This window comes from Schistocerca serialis, chromosome 8 (assembly GCF_023864345.2).
Source record: "Schistocerca serialis cubense isolate TAMUIC-IGC-003099 chromosome 8, iqSchSeri2.2, whole genome shotgun sequence".
NCBI classification, from domain to species: Eukaryota; Metazoa; Arthropoda; class Insecta; order Orthoptera; family Acrididae; genus Schistocerca; species Schistocerca serialis.
The window spans coordinates 430250975-430267834 of NC_064645.1; the positions used below are offsets into that span (position 1 = coordinate 430250975).

At 42.1% G+C, this 16860-nt stretch overlaps 1 protein-coding gene across 1 annotated transcript in view; it reads right to left on the reverse strand.

Annotated features, from left to right (window-relative positions):
* Positions 1-16860, reverse strand: part of LOC126417051 (gamma-aminobutyric acid type B receptor subunit 2) — a 430259-nt gene that overhangs the window by 70109 nt on the left and 343290 nt on the right. The gene's annotated exons all lie outside the window — the stretch shown is intronic.

The window sequence follows — 16860 nt, forward strand, 5'->3', positions numbered from 1 at the left end:
GAATTTGTTAACATCTAATGTAAATTTAAGTGTTAGAAAGTCATTTCTGAGGGTACATGGTGAGATAATCAAATGGGAAGGTTTAAGGACTTCTTGACTGCCGTGGTACAGGGTTATGGGCGTCTAGGCAGTTTGAAGTTTTAGTAGCCGTGGATCTTTGATAAAGTACGAAACGTGCGTTTGCTGTAAAGGGGTAATAGAAAAACTCGTATAATTATGTTGGAGCTCAACGCGATATGCGCCTAGAGTTTAATTTACCCCCACAGCTCCCGTGTTATCGTCCAATGCCATCACCCTCTGCGTGAAAAACATAGAAGCCGCTGGCAGAAAAGACGTGGCAGTGAAAAAACAAGTTGGACCCAAGAGAATACTGATAGCGTTCTTATAGCTTTACGAAGTCTGCGCAAATAAGCTGAATGGTACAACGCGGAAAATGATGGGTCAGTACGAACGATCTTGAAAAATAATGTCCAACATCATCCCTCCAAGAGTAGGGTGAGCAAGCCCACCAACCTCAAGATTAGACCAAGCACATACGCTTTTGCCAAGCGATGTTAAATGTTATCAGAGAAAATGAAGAGAAAGTTGACAGTAGTGGATGACCGATGAAACCCAGTTTCACCTTAGAGGTTTTGTCGAAAAGCAGATCTTTCTCAATTGGTCTAACAGAAATCCACATCGTTTGCAAGAAACCCCTCTCCATTCACAAAATGAAACAGTTTGGTGCACAATGTCATCTCGGGCAGTAACAGGACCCGACCTTTTTAAAGATGAAGATGGTAACATGGTGGCCTTAAAGCTTAAACGTTATGGTAATATGTTATCATTCCTCTGCCAGAACTCGGTGCCTATTATCGAGATGAAGAAATATTCCTCTTGCAGGCTGGTGCAATAAACCATATTGCTTTAGCATCAGTTGATTTACTTAGACTCGCATTGCCTGGTCGTCTCGTCAACAAATTGGCCATGTTTCATGGCCTTCCCGTTCATCAGATTTATCGGCTCTAGACTTTTTCCTTTGGGGCCACCTAGACTCTAGATACTTCCACGAAAACCATTCAAGAAACCGAGGTGGATTGAATACATGAATTCGCCAAGAAACAGTCCAGAAAAAAGAGACGATCTGAGGACTTGAATTTGCCAAGAAATGAACAACATTCCGTTGGAGACGCTACGCAATGTCATGTGCGGTTTCACCCTCAGAGTCTGACAATGTGTGTGAAGTCAAGGATTCCATCTCAGTGATACCATCTATAAAAACAGATATTTTCATGTTCAGCTATTAATTTACACTCACGTACTCACGTACTCTAGATTCGTCTTAAAAAACTAAAATTAGTTTATATGGCCAATGGCCAATTTGGTCGAATTTTTATAAACTTACCGTTTCACAAGCTGCGAAATAGTCATGAATACGAACAGAGATCCAGGTACTGTCAAATGTTTTTCATTCCAGTCTTTGATCTCAATATAAAGTACTTCGACTACGACCGGTTTCAGTCAGTAATGATCATCTTCAGATCTAAATCAGTTTACAGAGCCTTATGACTCTGTTGTAAGCCGGTCAACTCACCGTTTGATTGTTTCACCCTGTATTTTTCTGGAACGTAGACATGAACGGTAGCGAAATGTGGACTAGAAGTAGCTCAGACAAGAGGAGAATAGAAGCTTTCGAAATACGTTGCTACAGAAGAGTGCTGAAGATTAGGTGGTTAGATCGGGCAACTAATTGGAGAGAAAATAAATTTGTGGCATAATTTGACTAAACGGAAGGATCTTTTGATGAGTCATTTGAGGTATGAAGGATTTGTCAGTTTAGTGAAGAAGGGAAGAGTGTGTCATATTATTCGATTTCAGATACTTTGCATATGACATATTTGTCATAAAAGAAAAGGACAGCCAACAAGCTGTAGTTCGTAAACATGCTGAGCATCACAGCGCGAGAGTAAAGATACGAAATATTTTCTTTTAATGTGCGCCGATACCAAGACGCGCGTCCAGCGTTTAAACACTCTAAAGAAACACTATGACCCGCTGGGCGCAATATTTAAAATCATTGCCGCAGCGCTTGATGGCAAGGAGCTGCGAAACAGAAGAAATAACAATCTATCTTTTGTTAAGAATTATTCTACAGACTTCATTATCCCTTATACGTTTGGTCGCTGACATGTTGAGACGTACTACATAGCATTCCTACAAGTTGTATTTTTATTTTGTGTAAAAACTATGTGAAACGACGAACAAACATTTCGGTAACTCGGGTGTGGATTCAATGTACTTACGCACACGCAAGGACATTTAATTTTTAGAAGGAACGGACTGACAAAGCAGCGATTATTGGACTGCGCCATGTACAAAAGAAATATCAGATGTAAGTCATGCGTTTGTTGTGTATTTATCAATGTCTAGAAGTTTAAAGCCAATTTGTTCAAAGTATATAATATTTTACGATGCAGTAATTTTCTTCTTATTCTTTTCTGTCGCTAACCAGAAATGATTTTCAAATTGTATATTAGCTTTGTTACAGGTTCGCTCTTTATCGCGGTGTCTCGATTATATTTGGGAAACCACTAATGTGTTCAACTTCCGATCCGTTAATCTTTCTCTTACGAAATTCCACTAATTTGCTTTCATTTCCATTTTTATATTCAAATAGGCCCTTAGGTATTTTCATCGAAGATTCTGATTGCGTGAAGGCAATCCGGGTCAAAGGGTCAATTAAGAAAACCCCTTCGCGGAATCAATCCGTACGTCTCCTGAACACAATCGAGAACCGACGCATCGGAGGTCAGTTAATAATCTCTGTCTCTTTTTAATTCATACTAAAAAACGGCCACACAGGATATCCGTACGTACGCAATCTACGGTTAGGTTGCATTTTGTCAGTAAATATTACCAACCAACAGTTACAGCATCACCATTATTGTTTACTATTATTTCTTATACAGAATAAGCGAGTTCCTAACGCCAGAAGTGGGGGCTAAAAATTGTAGAGGGAGACCAACGGATGAATACGGTAAGTAGCTTCAGATTCATATAAGTCGTCGTTATTAGGACATGAACAGGCTCTTGCACTGGATTACTTTTATTTAACCCGCAGACTGGCCTGACACGGACTAAATTATAAAATAAGTAATGCATCACAGTAACATATAGCCCATTAGGTCACCTTGTATTGTTGCGAGGAAAATTGTAGCTTTTTTGATATTGGGTAATGTTTTTCTATGTCCTTAATTAAAAACTGGCTTTTGTGAATTACAAACGATGTTTCTAATATTTCTGTTATCTGATCATTCGATGATCACGCATTAATTGTTTACTCAGAAACAATGTTTTTTCAACTGCAGACTCGTCGCCCTTTTCACGTATCGACAATCTCGAGGAATGTTTAATCAGCGAACATACCGCCCCATTGAGTAGAAAACCGTTCGTAATTTGTACCTTTAGTGAACTTACGCGTTGTACGCAGGTCTGTTTCAGCCAGTGGCCCGGCAACGATTAAACGGTTTTAATTAATTTGGGAGCCACGAGTTTCCTCGACAGAAACACGCACAAAGGGTCCCATTACTGTAATTACCCGCGGCTGTTAAGCATGGAGGCCAGGCCGCGCCGACAGGCCGCGTAACCAAGCGGGCTGTGACTCCACTGACGGAGGCGCGCACGACGTTTGCACAGTGGGTCTGACGGCGGACGCTCACAGAAATCTGCTCTGACATTAACGGACTAAAAACACCGCTTTTAACTTCCTACCTCGAATAACATGCTCGATAAAACTGATGGTGGGCAACGACGGATAAAACGTTTATGAATTTGGCACCATGAACTGATGGACTCCAGGGCAATCGCAAAGAAGTAAATCATCAAAGCAGGCTCTGAAAGGACACTGAAAGAAACAAGTGCCTCAGTTGGCACCTAACAATGAACATGAATTCGTGGACTGAAGAAGAGATATTTATTAAGGTATAACTACAGAGTGGTCCATTGATAGTGACCGGGCCAAATATTTCACGAAATAAGCATCAAATGAAAAAACTACAAAGAACGAAACTTGTCTAGCTTGAAGGGGGAAACCAGATGGCGTTATGGTTGGCCCGCTAAATGGCGCTACCATAGGTCAAACGGATATCAACTGCGTTTTTTAAATAGGAACCCCTATTTTTATTACATATTCGTGTAGTACGTAAAGAAATATGAATGTTTTAGTTGGACCACTTTTTTCGCTTTGTGATAGATGGCGCCGTAATAGTCACAAACGTATAGTTACGTGGTATCACGTAACATTCTGCCAGTGCAGACGGCATTTGCTTCATGATACATTACCCGTGTTAAAATGGACCGTTTATGAATTGCGTAAAAGGTCGATATCGTCTTGATGTATGGCTATGGTGATCAAAATGCCCAACGGGCGTGTGCTTTGTATCCTGCTCGGTACCCTGGACGACATCATCCAAGTGTCCGGACCGTTCGCCGGATAGTTACGTTATTTAAGGAAACAGGGAGTGTTCAGCCACATGGGAAACGTCAAACACGACCTGCAACAAATGATGATGCCTAAGTAGGTGTTTCAGCGGCTGTCGCGACTAATCTGCATATCACTAGCAGGAAAATTGCGGGAGAATCGGGAATCTCAAAAATGTCGGTGTTGAGAATGCTACATCAACATCGATTGCACCCGTGCCATATTTCTATGCACCAGTAATTACATGGTGACGACTCTGAACGTCGTGTACAGTTCTGCCACGGGGCACAAGAGAAATTACGGGACGATGACAGATTTTCTGCAGGCGTTCTATTTAGCGACGAAGCGTCATTCACCAACAGCGGTAACGTAAAACGGCATAATATGCACTATTGGGCAACGGAAAATTCACGATATCTGCGACAAGTGGAACATCAGCGACCTTGGCGGGTTAATGTATGATGTGGCATCATGGGAGGAAGGATAATTGGCCCCCATTTTATCAATGGAAATCTAAATGGTGCAATGTATGCTGATTTCCTACGTAATGCTCTACCGATGTTACTACAAGATGTTTCACTGCATGACAGAATGGCGATCTACTTCAAACATGATGGATGTCCGGCACATAGCTCGCGTGCAGTTGAAGCGGTACTGAATAGCATATTTCGTGACAGGTGGATTGGACGTCAAAGCACCATACCATGGACCGCACGTTCACCGGATCTGACGTCCCCGGATTTCTTTCTGTGGGGAAAGTTGAAAGATATTTGCTATCGTGATACACCGACAACGCTTGGCAACATGCGTCAGCGCATTGTCAATGCATGTTCGAACATTACGGAAGACGAACTACTCGCAGTTGAGAGGCATGTCGTTACACGTATTGCCAAATGCTTTGAGGTTGACGAACATCATTTTGAGCATTTATTGCATTAATGTGGTACTTACAGGTAATCACGCTGTAACAGCATGCTTGCTCAGAAATGATAAGTTCACAAAGGTACATGTATCACATTGGAACAACCGAAATAAAATGTTCAAACGTACCTACGTTTTGTATTTTAATTTAAAAAACATTCCTGTTACCAACTGTTCGTCTAAAATTGTGAGCCATATGTTTGTGACTATTACAGCACCATCTATCACAGAGCGCAAAAAGTGGTCCAACTAAAACATTCACATTTCTTTACGTACTCCACGAATATGTAATAAAAAATGGGGTTCCTAGTTAAAAAATCGCTGTTGATATCCGTTTGACCTATGGCAGCGCCATCTAGCGGGGCAACCATAGCGCCATCTGGTTTCCCCCTTCAAGCTAGACAAGTTTCGTTCTTTGTAGTTTTTTCGTTTGACGCTTATTTCGTGAGATATTTGGCCCTGTCACGATCAGTGGACCACCCTGTATATTGAGATGAATTAGTCAGTATCCCAGTATCCTAAAGGGGTCACTGGAGGAGATCCTTTTGTTGACATCACAAGTAATTCGTAATGAACACTTTTGCACTTGGTAAAGTTTAGATTGTCTTGACGAATCACCCAAAAAAAAAAATTAATCCACTTGGCATCATGGCCGGCCGAAGTGGCCGTGCGGTTAAAGGCGCTGCAGTCTGGAACCGCAAGACCGCTACGGTCGCAGGTTCGAATCCTGCCTCGGGCATGGATGTTTGTGATGTCCTTAGGTTAGTTAGGTTTAACTAGTTCTAAGTTCTAGGGGACTAATGACCTCAGCAGTTGAGTCCCGTAGTGCTCAGAGCCATTTTTGAACTTGGCATCATGAAATGACAGTATTCAAAGTATGTTAGCTTTTAGGTTTCTGTGTCACCTACCTGTGACAACACCAACATTGGAAACACATATTTGTTTATCAATAGAACAAGAAACCAGTCCAAGCAAATATTTAATTTTCCATTCGATGACTAGTTTTGGCCCGAGACCAGTTTTCAAATCAACATAACAAAGTCGAAAATGGCATTTCCGAAGATGTCAAAAAAGGTGTAATTGTCATTTACAGTGCATACAAATAACTGCGGCCGGAAACTCGTCATCGAATTAAAAAATAAAATATTTGCGACTTGTACTGGTTTTTCGTTGCATTTATTAACAGAAGTTGCCGACACAAGTTACTCCAGCATGCTGGAAGTTCGTACATATTTGATTAGCCTCTACAGGCCTTGTAATTGAAATACTTTGAACTTAATTTTTCAAGAATTTTGCAATGTCAACCACTTCTACCTGGATGTCGCATACTGGGGAAAAACCTGCTTAAAGTCCTGGAATGCACGTAGTGTGTGTTTTCAAAGAGTAATGGCGAAGAACTGTTTATTAACGTCCATGAAAATTTCGTTAACAGATCTTTCCCAACGAAGGACAATTTTCTATTCATTACAATGTTTGTGCGATCTCGGAACAATACAAACTTGGCATTTTGTAATGCTTCTGATGGAAGGGCCATAGGATGGAACCTTGTGGGACACTAAATAGTCATTTCGAACATGGATACTGAATGATCGTTCAATACAGGGCACTTTCCTATTGACAACTTTTGTTTTCTGTAACAGATACGATCTGAAGAGTTTTTCGGTGTTTCCTCTTACTCCATCGTGTTCTAATTTAATTAAAAGTTATTGTGATTCAGCGTATGGTGGAGATGGCTATGGCGGTTGCTTACTGAGGGAGACGCACGCAACGATTTACAGTGGCTCTCACCATGGACACGTAAAAATATTTGCCTAACATTTGAAAGAAACACAAAATGAACTTCTGACAAAATTTTTGGTTCTAATGACTACAAGAGCGACTGCTGGGCAATAAAAGGAAAAACTAGATACATATCAAACATCACAAACACATGGATTCTGGGACAATTGTAAAGAAGTAAGGACTGGAAGGGAACTCTTACCAAAAAAAAAAAAAAACTGATGGTAAAAATAGCTTCACTTGCCATCCAACTGTGAACACGATCATTCGTTTTACTTGTGCCAGAAATAATAACGTGAAATGATCAGCCTATATTTCATACGATGACAGATAACATTTTGAAATGTACTTACGCACGAAATTTTAACTGTGTTCCATCTGTAAATTGCTAAATTGTCTAAATTGTAATAATGGATTTTATATGTAAGTAATCTTAACTATCAAAGTCAATGACGATTACTTTCAAAGAATGAAACAAAATCTGGGAGGCCATATACTGAGATAAAACCAAATTATACTTCATTATAATCCTTATACGACCGCAACGAGCCACAAGCTTTCATAACACGAGTATACAATAAATAAACAACCTTGGCACATTGCCTTACTGGAATACAGTGATCGTGTATGAGATAAAATCTGGCGACTGTCTGAAATTTTACGTACGGCAAATAGATACATCTTTTGATGTGAGCTTTAGGGGCCACTGTAACATGGTCATTAATAAAACACATATTGGTGCTCCTTTTAAAATAAATGCGTAGGACAGTGGTACAATTAGGTCAACATCTTGATATTTTTAGCTGCATTAAACAATAACCGACCACGTTTAATAATTTTCCATGGTGTTCCTTAAGGATATAACCTGGATAAACTTTAAGAGCTCAAAATATTTACTAATTAAAACACTGCCCACATCAGTTGTTAAATGAACAAATCTATTTTCGTAACAGAACCTGTTTCGAAGGATTTTCTGATCCGCTATGATGCCTCTTTTCCCTGTTTTTTTTTTTTTTTCCTCTTCCCTTTATTGAGGGTTCCTTTTCCGCCGGCTCTAACTTCTCTGATAGCAGCTTGATTTAACAGAAGTCTCATTCTCGCTCTTTAGTTTACACTTACGGACTCCGCTGGCCCGTTTACCACTTACGAATCGCGTCTATAAGAGGGCGTCATTTAGGCCGCTTCTAGTGTACATCTAGCGTGCCTATACCAGTAGTTGGGTAATGTTTTACCAGTTTTCACTTGGATAAATGAATATCTCACAATCAGTTTTATGTTGTGAATATGTCAGATTTATATTTGCACTTTAAAAGTCGGCATCTTTTCAATATGTATGGGGCAGTATGTCCTTTTAAAACCACAGTTGTCTGGAATAACTGTGACAGGGGATGCAGCTGTGTCCCCATATCGCGAGTGTTGTAGTGTAGAAGTTACAACTCAAGTGGGAGGCACTGGAACACTCGCCCAATAGTACTGATGCATCGCCATGAGATTATCACACCTTCGGTCCATTCAACAAGGCTTTGAAGGATCGACGATTCCTGTCGGACAAAGATGTGCAACAGGCAATTACGGACTTCTTCACGCAGCGGGACACGGTCTTTTACCAAACGGGTATCGTCAACCTGGCCCATCGATGGGATTATTTTCTCAATGCTGAAGTTAATTTTACCTGATTGCCATACACATTGTGGAATGTACGGCCTTCTAACTGAAACTCTGATTGCCTCTCATATAAACAAACCTTTTGAAACATTTCACCTTGTTTCTGTAGGAAAATAACCGGTTATAACAAATGTTAATTTTTTTTGTAATATAACAGTCTTAACCTCATAAAGATGTTTATTTATTTACTGGTGACCAGTCTCGACCACTATTCTTGTCGTCATCAACCGTTTACTCTGTGAAGAGAGTACTAATACGTAATTCGAGGAAATAATTAGAGGAAAATAAACTACAAGCACAAAAAGAAATGTGGAACATCAACGAATACGTAAAATAATGAAAGCTGAAACCCATGGGGGTCTGCTGAAACTGGCGAGGACCAAGCGCCGCTCTAGGAGGCATATATGCACTGCTGCACGAAATTTTTTTTCTTTATTGTTATTTGAATACCTTTACAATAAAGGTAGAACGGCAGCGGCCTATCTACGCCGCTCTTCAGCCAAAGTGAACACACACAGGAAAGAGAAAGACAGGAAAACAAACCACCATGGTGGACAAAAACGGGAGACAGGCATAGTAAAAATAAATTAAGCCATTCACGGGTGCACTTGATTGGATAAAAAACGTTCATCACAGTACACAAGCGCAGAATACAGAATTTACACATGTGAACGGAGGAGCACAAACAGAGAGCCACTGAAGCACTGACACGAAGACACACATGAGCACTGGCGACGACCTCCGGTGCACGAAGATGTACTGCTCACGCACAAAGCCAGGAACCTGCCAAAGGGATGAGGTGCGGGTAGGAGGGCGAGGGAGAGGGTGTTGGCGCCAGTGGGTGGGGAGAAGGGAAGGGGAGGGGAGAGGGTAGGGGGGATTGTGGAAGCCCGGGGGGAGGGGAGGGAGGTAAGAAGAGAGGAGGGAGAGAAGGGAAAGAGGATGCCCTGGAGGAAAAACACAGGGGGAGGAAGGGGAGGATCAAAGTTGGTAGGAGGGGTACATGGAATGGATGAGGGCATCATCAGGGAGGGGGAGTTGGCGGAAGCCACCTTGGGCGAGGTTATTGAGTGTGGAGAGATGGAGAGCGGGTTGGATGTGGGAGTTCAGGCGCGGGAAAAGATGGCAGAGACAAGCGGGTGAGGGGGGATCAAGTTTGTGGGAGGTGTAAAGGATCTGTATCCATTCGAGGAAAAGGTGTGGGAACGAAATTAAGCCATAGACGATCCACGTGTGGGAGGGGAGGTGGATGCGATTTGTAGAAGATAGGAGGGGCGGCGATCCAGGCGGGATGGGCATAGCAGAGGATAGGGCGGATGAGGGATTTATAGGTGTGGAGGACGGTGGATGGGGTCCACACCCCATGTGCGGCCAGAAAGGAGCTTGAGGAGGTGGAGTCGGGAGCGTGCCTTGGCTTGGATCATCTGGAGATGGGGGTCCAGGAGAGGCGACGGTCAAGGGTGACACCACAGTACTTAAGAGTGGGGGTGAGACTGATAGGATGGCCGTGCATGACATGAAATTTACATCGCTTAAATTGCGGACCGTCTACCCATCGTCTTCCATACTACATCATTGTCGGTCAATGCACATAAGACATGTTAAATAAAGCCTAAACACAATTATTTGTCTACAATATGCACTTCCAGACCACAGGCATATCGAAAATACAGATAAGCTTCATCAAACCATAACATAAAACTTAACATTGAGTAAAAGGAAAGAAAGCAAGTTGTTAACCAATAAGGATACGTATGATGCCCTCTATGGGACCCTGTGTGTAGCAACCATGAGGCAAAGATGTTAGCAGGGACTTCACCAGTAACCGAAACGCCGAAAGAACTGGTATAGGCAAGCGTATTCAAATACAGAGATATGAAAACAGGCAGAGTGCGGCGCTGTGGTTGGCAATGCCTATAGAAGACAACATGTGTCTGGCACAGTTCTTAGATCGGTTATTGCTGCTAAAATGGCAGGTTATCAAGATTTAACTGAGTCTGAACGTCGTATTATAGTCGGTGCACAAGCGATGGGACATAACATCTCCGAGACAGCGATGAAGTGGGGAATTTCCCGTACGACCATTCCACAAGTGCACTGTTAATATCATGAATTCGGTAAATCACCAAATCTCCGACATAACTGCGGCCCGAAAATGATTCTGCAAGAACAGGACCAAAGACGACGGAAGAGAATCGTTCAACGTAACAGAAGAGCAACCCTTCCGCAAATTGCTGCAGATTACAAAGCTGAGCCATCATCAAGTGTCAGTATGCGAATCATTCAACGACACAAGATCGATAGGGGTTTTGGAGCCGCGGGCCCACTCGTGTACACTTGATGACTGCACGACACAGAGCTTTACGCCTCGCCTGGGCCCGTCAACACTGACACTGGTATGTTGATTACTGGAATCATGTTGCCTTGTCGGACGAGCCTCGTTTAAAATTGTATCGAGCGGATGGACGGGTACGGGTATGGAGATCACCTCATGAATCCATGGACCTTGCATGTCAGCAGGGGACTGTTGAAGCCGGTGGAGGCTCTGTAATTGTGTGAGGCGTGTGTGCAGTTGGAGCGATGTGGGACCCCTGATACGTGTAGATATGATTCTTGAGGCGTGACGACTTTATATCACTCCTGTCTGGAGCCTGTGTATCAGGTGAAAGACTCATGCCTGCACAGTGACATGGTCTGAAGCGGGTTCAGTTGAGAACGTAGTTCTAATTTTCATCCACCAGAGCACAGTAGCGGACAGAGACCTTCAGGAAACAGGTCAAGAGAATGTTTTTGTGAATTGTTCTGTTTATTTCTTGAAGACTTTTTTGTTTATTTGCGTTTGTACAGTTTTTTACATGTTTTAGTGGTATGAATGATGCGTGAATGTGGTCTAAAGTAAATATGTAGAACTTTTTTGTAGTGTCAAACGCTGTACGAATTAGCCTGAGAAATTTTTAAGAGAGTGTGGATGTAGACGATTGGGAATTTTGTATCATAATATGTTAAGTGAGTTTATGGTAAAAGGAAAGCTAATTCGAGTGCAAATGAAAATAGTTAATAACGTAAAGTATAAATAAAATATAAGAATGTTAAATATTTATTTTGGGAAAAAGTACAATTCGAAAGTGTGTTGTTTGTTGATTGGTTAATCATGAAAAGGTCGAACTAAATCGGGAGATTAATATTTTTCTATTGGCCTCAAAGAAAACTGACCAATCAGAATGGGGTATTCTTCGCGCGTCTTTTCTCCTGGAGATAGAGAATGCTTACAGCCATCAAAAGAGCCGGAGCCAAGCCTTTCAATGGTATGGTCGTATGTAGTATGAGCTCTGAAGGAAGTTATAGTTTTTCGGTTTTAGTTATGCTATATGCCTCAAAAGCGTTTTAAAGTGAAGGCAAATTTATTCTGGTGAGTTTTTTAGAAAGTACGGATTTTTTAAGTAATTTTGTGTATGAGAAATTCCGCGTGGCATATTGATCAGATCGGTGACCAAAAACTCGAGTGCATTACACACCGATAAACTTAATATTGTGGCGAGCATTTTCGTTTAAGAACAATCCGTGTTTAGTAGCTGTTCAGATTTCGGGAGCTACTTTACCATAAAATTGCCAACGTGAATGAAAGGGTCTGCGAGTGACTGTGTTAGGATTAGCACGGGCTTGGCAGTGAATTTGTAATTGTAAAATTCAGAATATACCGAATTTTTGCCAGTATTTCCACCTTTCGTTCAAAATTAAGACGTTTTCACTATTTTTAGAATAGTTACGTTGTATGCAGCTTGGTGCGAGTCGCAGTACGGTAGGTTTCTGCTCGGCTTTTCTACTGGCGATCTGCTGTGACGAGTCCACACTTCCGCTGGCCACCAAACTACGCAAACATGAACATTATTGAGATATGTGGAATGCCTTGCAACGAGCTGTTCAGAAGAGATATCCACTCCCTCGTAATGTTACGGATTTATGGACAACCAGGCAGGTTTCATGGTATCAGTTCCCTCCAGCACTACTTCAGACATTAGTCAAGCCCATACATGTTGTGTTGCGGCACTTCTGCGTGCTCGCGGGGGCCCTACATGATATTAGGCAGGTGTACCAGTTTCTTTGGCTCTTCAGTGTAGAAAACCCTCATCGAGTTGAGTTTAAGTCACTATATAAATGGTCTGGTTATAGTATGTAATGTTAAAGAGAAAATACAGAAACGATGATCGCAAAGACTCTGCCGACCGCCTGGCGGAACTGTGGCGAGCGTACACGGCATTCTGCGTACACTGGACTGGACTGTCAAGACAGAACCGTTCCGTGACAGAGGTAAACTTTGTGTCGCGCAGTCGTCAAGGGCACACGAGTGGGACATCGGCTCCGAAAGCCCATATCGATAACGTTTCGTTGGATGGTTCACACGCGTATTCACAAGTAGGTGTTGTTTTAATCCCAGAAAGGAATCACGCCACCGCACTGAAATCTGCACATTGAAATCTGCAGTAATTTACGGAAGGGTTGCACTTCTGTCACATTGAACGATTCTCTTCAATCATTGTTGATTCCGTCCTTGCAGGATCTTGTTCCGGCGGCAGCGATGTCGAGTTTTGATGTTTTACCGGATTCATGATATTCACGGTACACTCGAGATATGGTCGTACGGAAAAATCCCGGCTTCAACGCTACCTGGAAGATGCTGTGTCCCATCGCTCGAGCGCCGACCATAACACCACGTTCAAATTTGCCATTGTAGCAACAGTAATCGATCTAACAACTGCGCCAGGCGCCAGACGCTTTGCCAATCACAGCGCCGTATTCTGCCTGTTTATATCTCTCTGTATTTGAATACGCATGCTTATACCAGTTTCTTTGGCGCTTCAGTGTATAAGATTGTCGACAGTGTGAGTTACTTGTTTTATTCGTTGTGATGCTACAGCTGTAGCCATTTTGTTTTTTAACTGCAGGCAACCTGAAGATGTTCTAAGAAGGAATTTGGTCGTAACACATAAATACAGCCAATACAATAATACAGTTGGCGTGGTCCTCATAAATCACTAAAATTAGTTTATATGTGTGGGGACTCTTCCTTCCGACATGTTCGTTGAATAAAGAATGCATCTGAACTGAAGGTGTAAGTGTGTTGTTCGTTCTTTTGTACGTGTCCGAAAGAACAGACACCACACATATAAATATATGCATATTGATGGCAAATAGTCATACCTTCAGAGCGGAAGCACTCTTCGCTCGAACTCTTGTGGGAATCAAGTGAGGCTGCTAGCAATGAGGCTAATAGACAAGGGACACAATGTATGTAGTGTGCGACGTATGGGAATTTGGTTCGGACGGGCCAGTGGTTAAGGTGATCGCTCGCGCTATGCAGGAAAGCCGCGTTCGTGTCCCTGTCCAGCACAGATTTTCACCTGCCGGCATTGGATTCATTTCAATGGCCGATTGCCACTGAAGTCGAAATTTCTCTTTTTTCACGCCTTAAAATTACTGTCAATTCAGTTGCTCAACATGATCAAAATTATTTTCCAAACAAAACGACTGAACTTATTTGGAACACCAGGTGAATCATATTCGTAGAAATCAACATCTGCCTAATGTTATATATCTGGAAGATCCAATAATGAACAAGTGGTCTTTGCTGAATATGGCATACCTGAAGAAACTTATAGGTTCTCTTCCTCATCAAATTGAGGCCATTATCCACGGTGGATGCGGCGTTACACGACATTAACGTGGTGTCTCCCAGGAGTAACTAATTTGTTGTAGAGTACGCTTAGGATAGTGAGTGACACCACTCGCAGAACACATTGGTACACGCTACGTGGAGTACCACGGAAATCATAGGAGGCTATGCACCCCTCTTACCATCAGATCACTTTGGTAATTTTCATGAGGTTAAATTGGACAGGCTAAAGAAATCGTGTCTATCTCTCTGCCTCCCCCCCCCCCCCCCCTTCTCTCTCTCTCTCTCTCTCTCTCTCTCTCTCTCTCTCTCTCTCTCTCTCTCTGACTTGATATAGGAAGCTATTGTCTAAATATCAGTACCCGTTTCTTCTCCAGCAGCAATTCAAAGGGACCTGTACCCTCAGGAAGACATGCACCAAATTGTGTCACAAGCGAATCACTCAACTCCAGTCAGTCCCAGAATAAGTTTTGGCGAGCTTTTAGACGTTCATGGATCTGGATGGCTTTAGAACGCCTCTTGTTGCTCTCTGGGTTCGCAGCATGATATCTGGCGCCATCATCAGCTTGGTATCAAGTGCAACATGCATCCAGAGATCTGTCTATTTCAACTGCTCTTAATGTACCAGTAGACAGGCCGGAAGAGACTGGAATGCAAGGATTTGAGATGTGGTATTACAGAAAGATGTTGAAAAATTTCGTGTACTGAAAGCTGTCAATTTAGGTTCTCCCCAGAAGCGGCGAAGGCAGGAATATTTGGAAAATATTACGAGCTAACATCCCAAAGATATTCGGGCTCACATGCGGTTCCTAGTAGTAGAAATGTCTTGGCTCAAACTCGACTATGGGTTGAACCGCACGTGTCGCATTACACGCCCTAAATTTGACACTTCTGACCCTTTGGTTAAATTGTCTGAAGTTAATATTAATACCGGGAACTAAATTAACGACCCATAAATGATGTAGGCCACACAGCTGCGATTTGGCTAGAATAATGTTTATTCAGAAAGCAAACTAAAACCGAAACTGGCCGTATTTAGAGTTACTGTTACACTCGAGGTTATATCTATTTGACCCAGTTCGATCATTTACAATATCATCGCGAAAATCAAGTCCACCTCGTTAACTACGCGAAAAGTTAGAGTTCACACCAGGCGCTGCGGCTGCTCGCAGCTCATAAACTAAGTCCCGCGATACCACACAACGCGAAATTTTCTGTTTCACTTCCTAGCTGGCTAAAGACCGACTGTCCGCTTATGCGTCTTAGTTCGAACTATACCCTTTGGTATCTCCAGCAGAACTGTTCGCTTTCGTGTCTACATCCGAACTATCCTCTTTGGTGTCTCGATCAGAACTGCCCTCAGCCCGTCTCCGACCGCGTTTCCCGCGCGCCGAACATCTTGGCTCAAGTGAATAGCGCAGTTCCCTTTCTTGAAGCTGTCCATCTGATTGGCTACAGCTTATTCAACATTAGTTTACATTTTAACATATTTAAATAATCAAAGCCTGACCACTTTCACGTTCTAAATAAAGCAACAAGAACATCCATTACGTAATAAACGTTAAATTCTTTTACATAAAACCAATAAAATTTCCTTCCTAACTTTGAATGTCACAGACAGTAGCCTTGCACCAATGTGCTTTCTGATAAATAAATAAAGAACAAAAGTAACTATTATGCACTAAACTTTACAACAAATATTCTATTACCTAATGATTCAATAAGGTGTCATGCTGTCATCGTTCAATATGTTTTGTGTGGAGGAAATGATGATCTGATGCTTAACTGAAAATACTGATAATTTAAATTTTCTATGTCTTTTAAACAGATAAAGTTACAGAGTTGATATTTACAACTTTCGTCATTTTAATGATGCGCTTCTACATGAAATGTCGATCGTTAAGATTGACCAAAGCGTTCAGATTTTAGCATTCAGGTCTTTGTTACAAAACTTGTTAATTTCGCATTAACAATAAATCCTAAACTATTGTAGATATGATCAAAATTCAAGTTTTGTTGGGATCACCATGAAGATTCATTGAGGATGACAGAATAAAATTTCTGTGGCTTCATTCCCTGCTTTACTACAGAATTAAATAGTTACCATAAATGTTTCCCTTTATGGCCGACCTTAGGTCCGCCATATTTAACACTGCTACGTCTCGATGGCCACAAACGGCTCCTGCTGGGTTTCCCTATGACGTAGGTTCTCGTCTGTCTCATTCACACACTACAGCGCTTAGGCCTCAATAGACGTCTGTGAGTTTCTCCATCTCGTGGTGAATCTGCGCCCTTTGTGGCACACTGTCCTCGACGACAGGTCCTGTAGGCTGACTCTTTCGGCCATATATTTAAATAAGAGTGC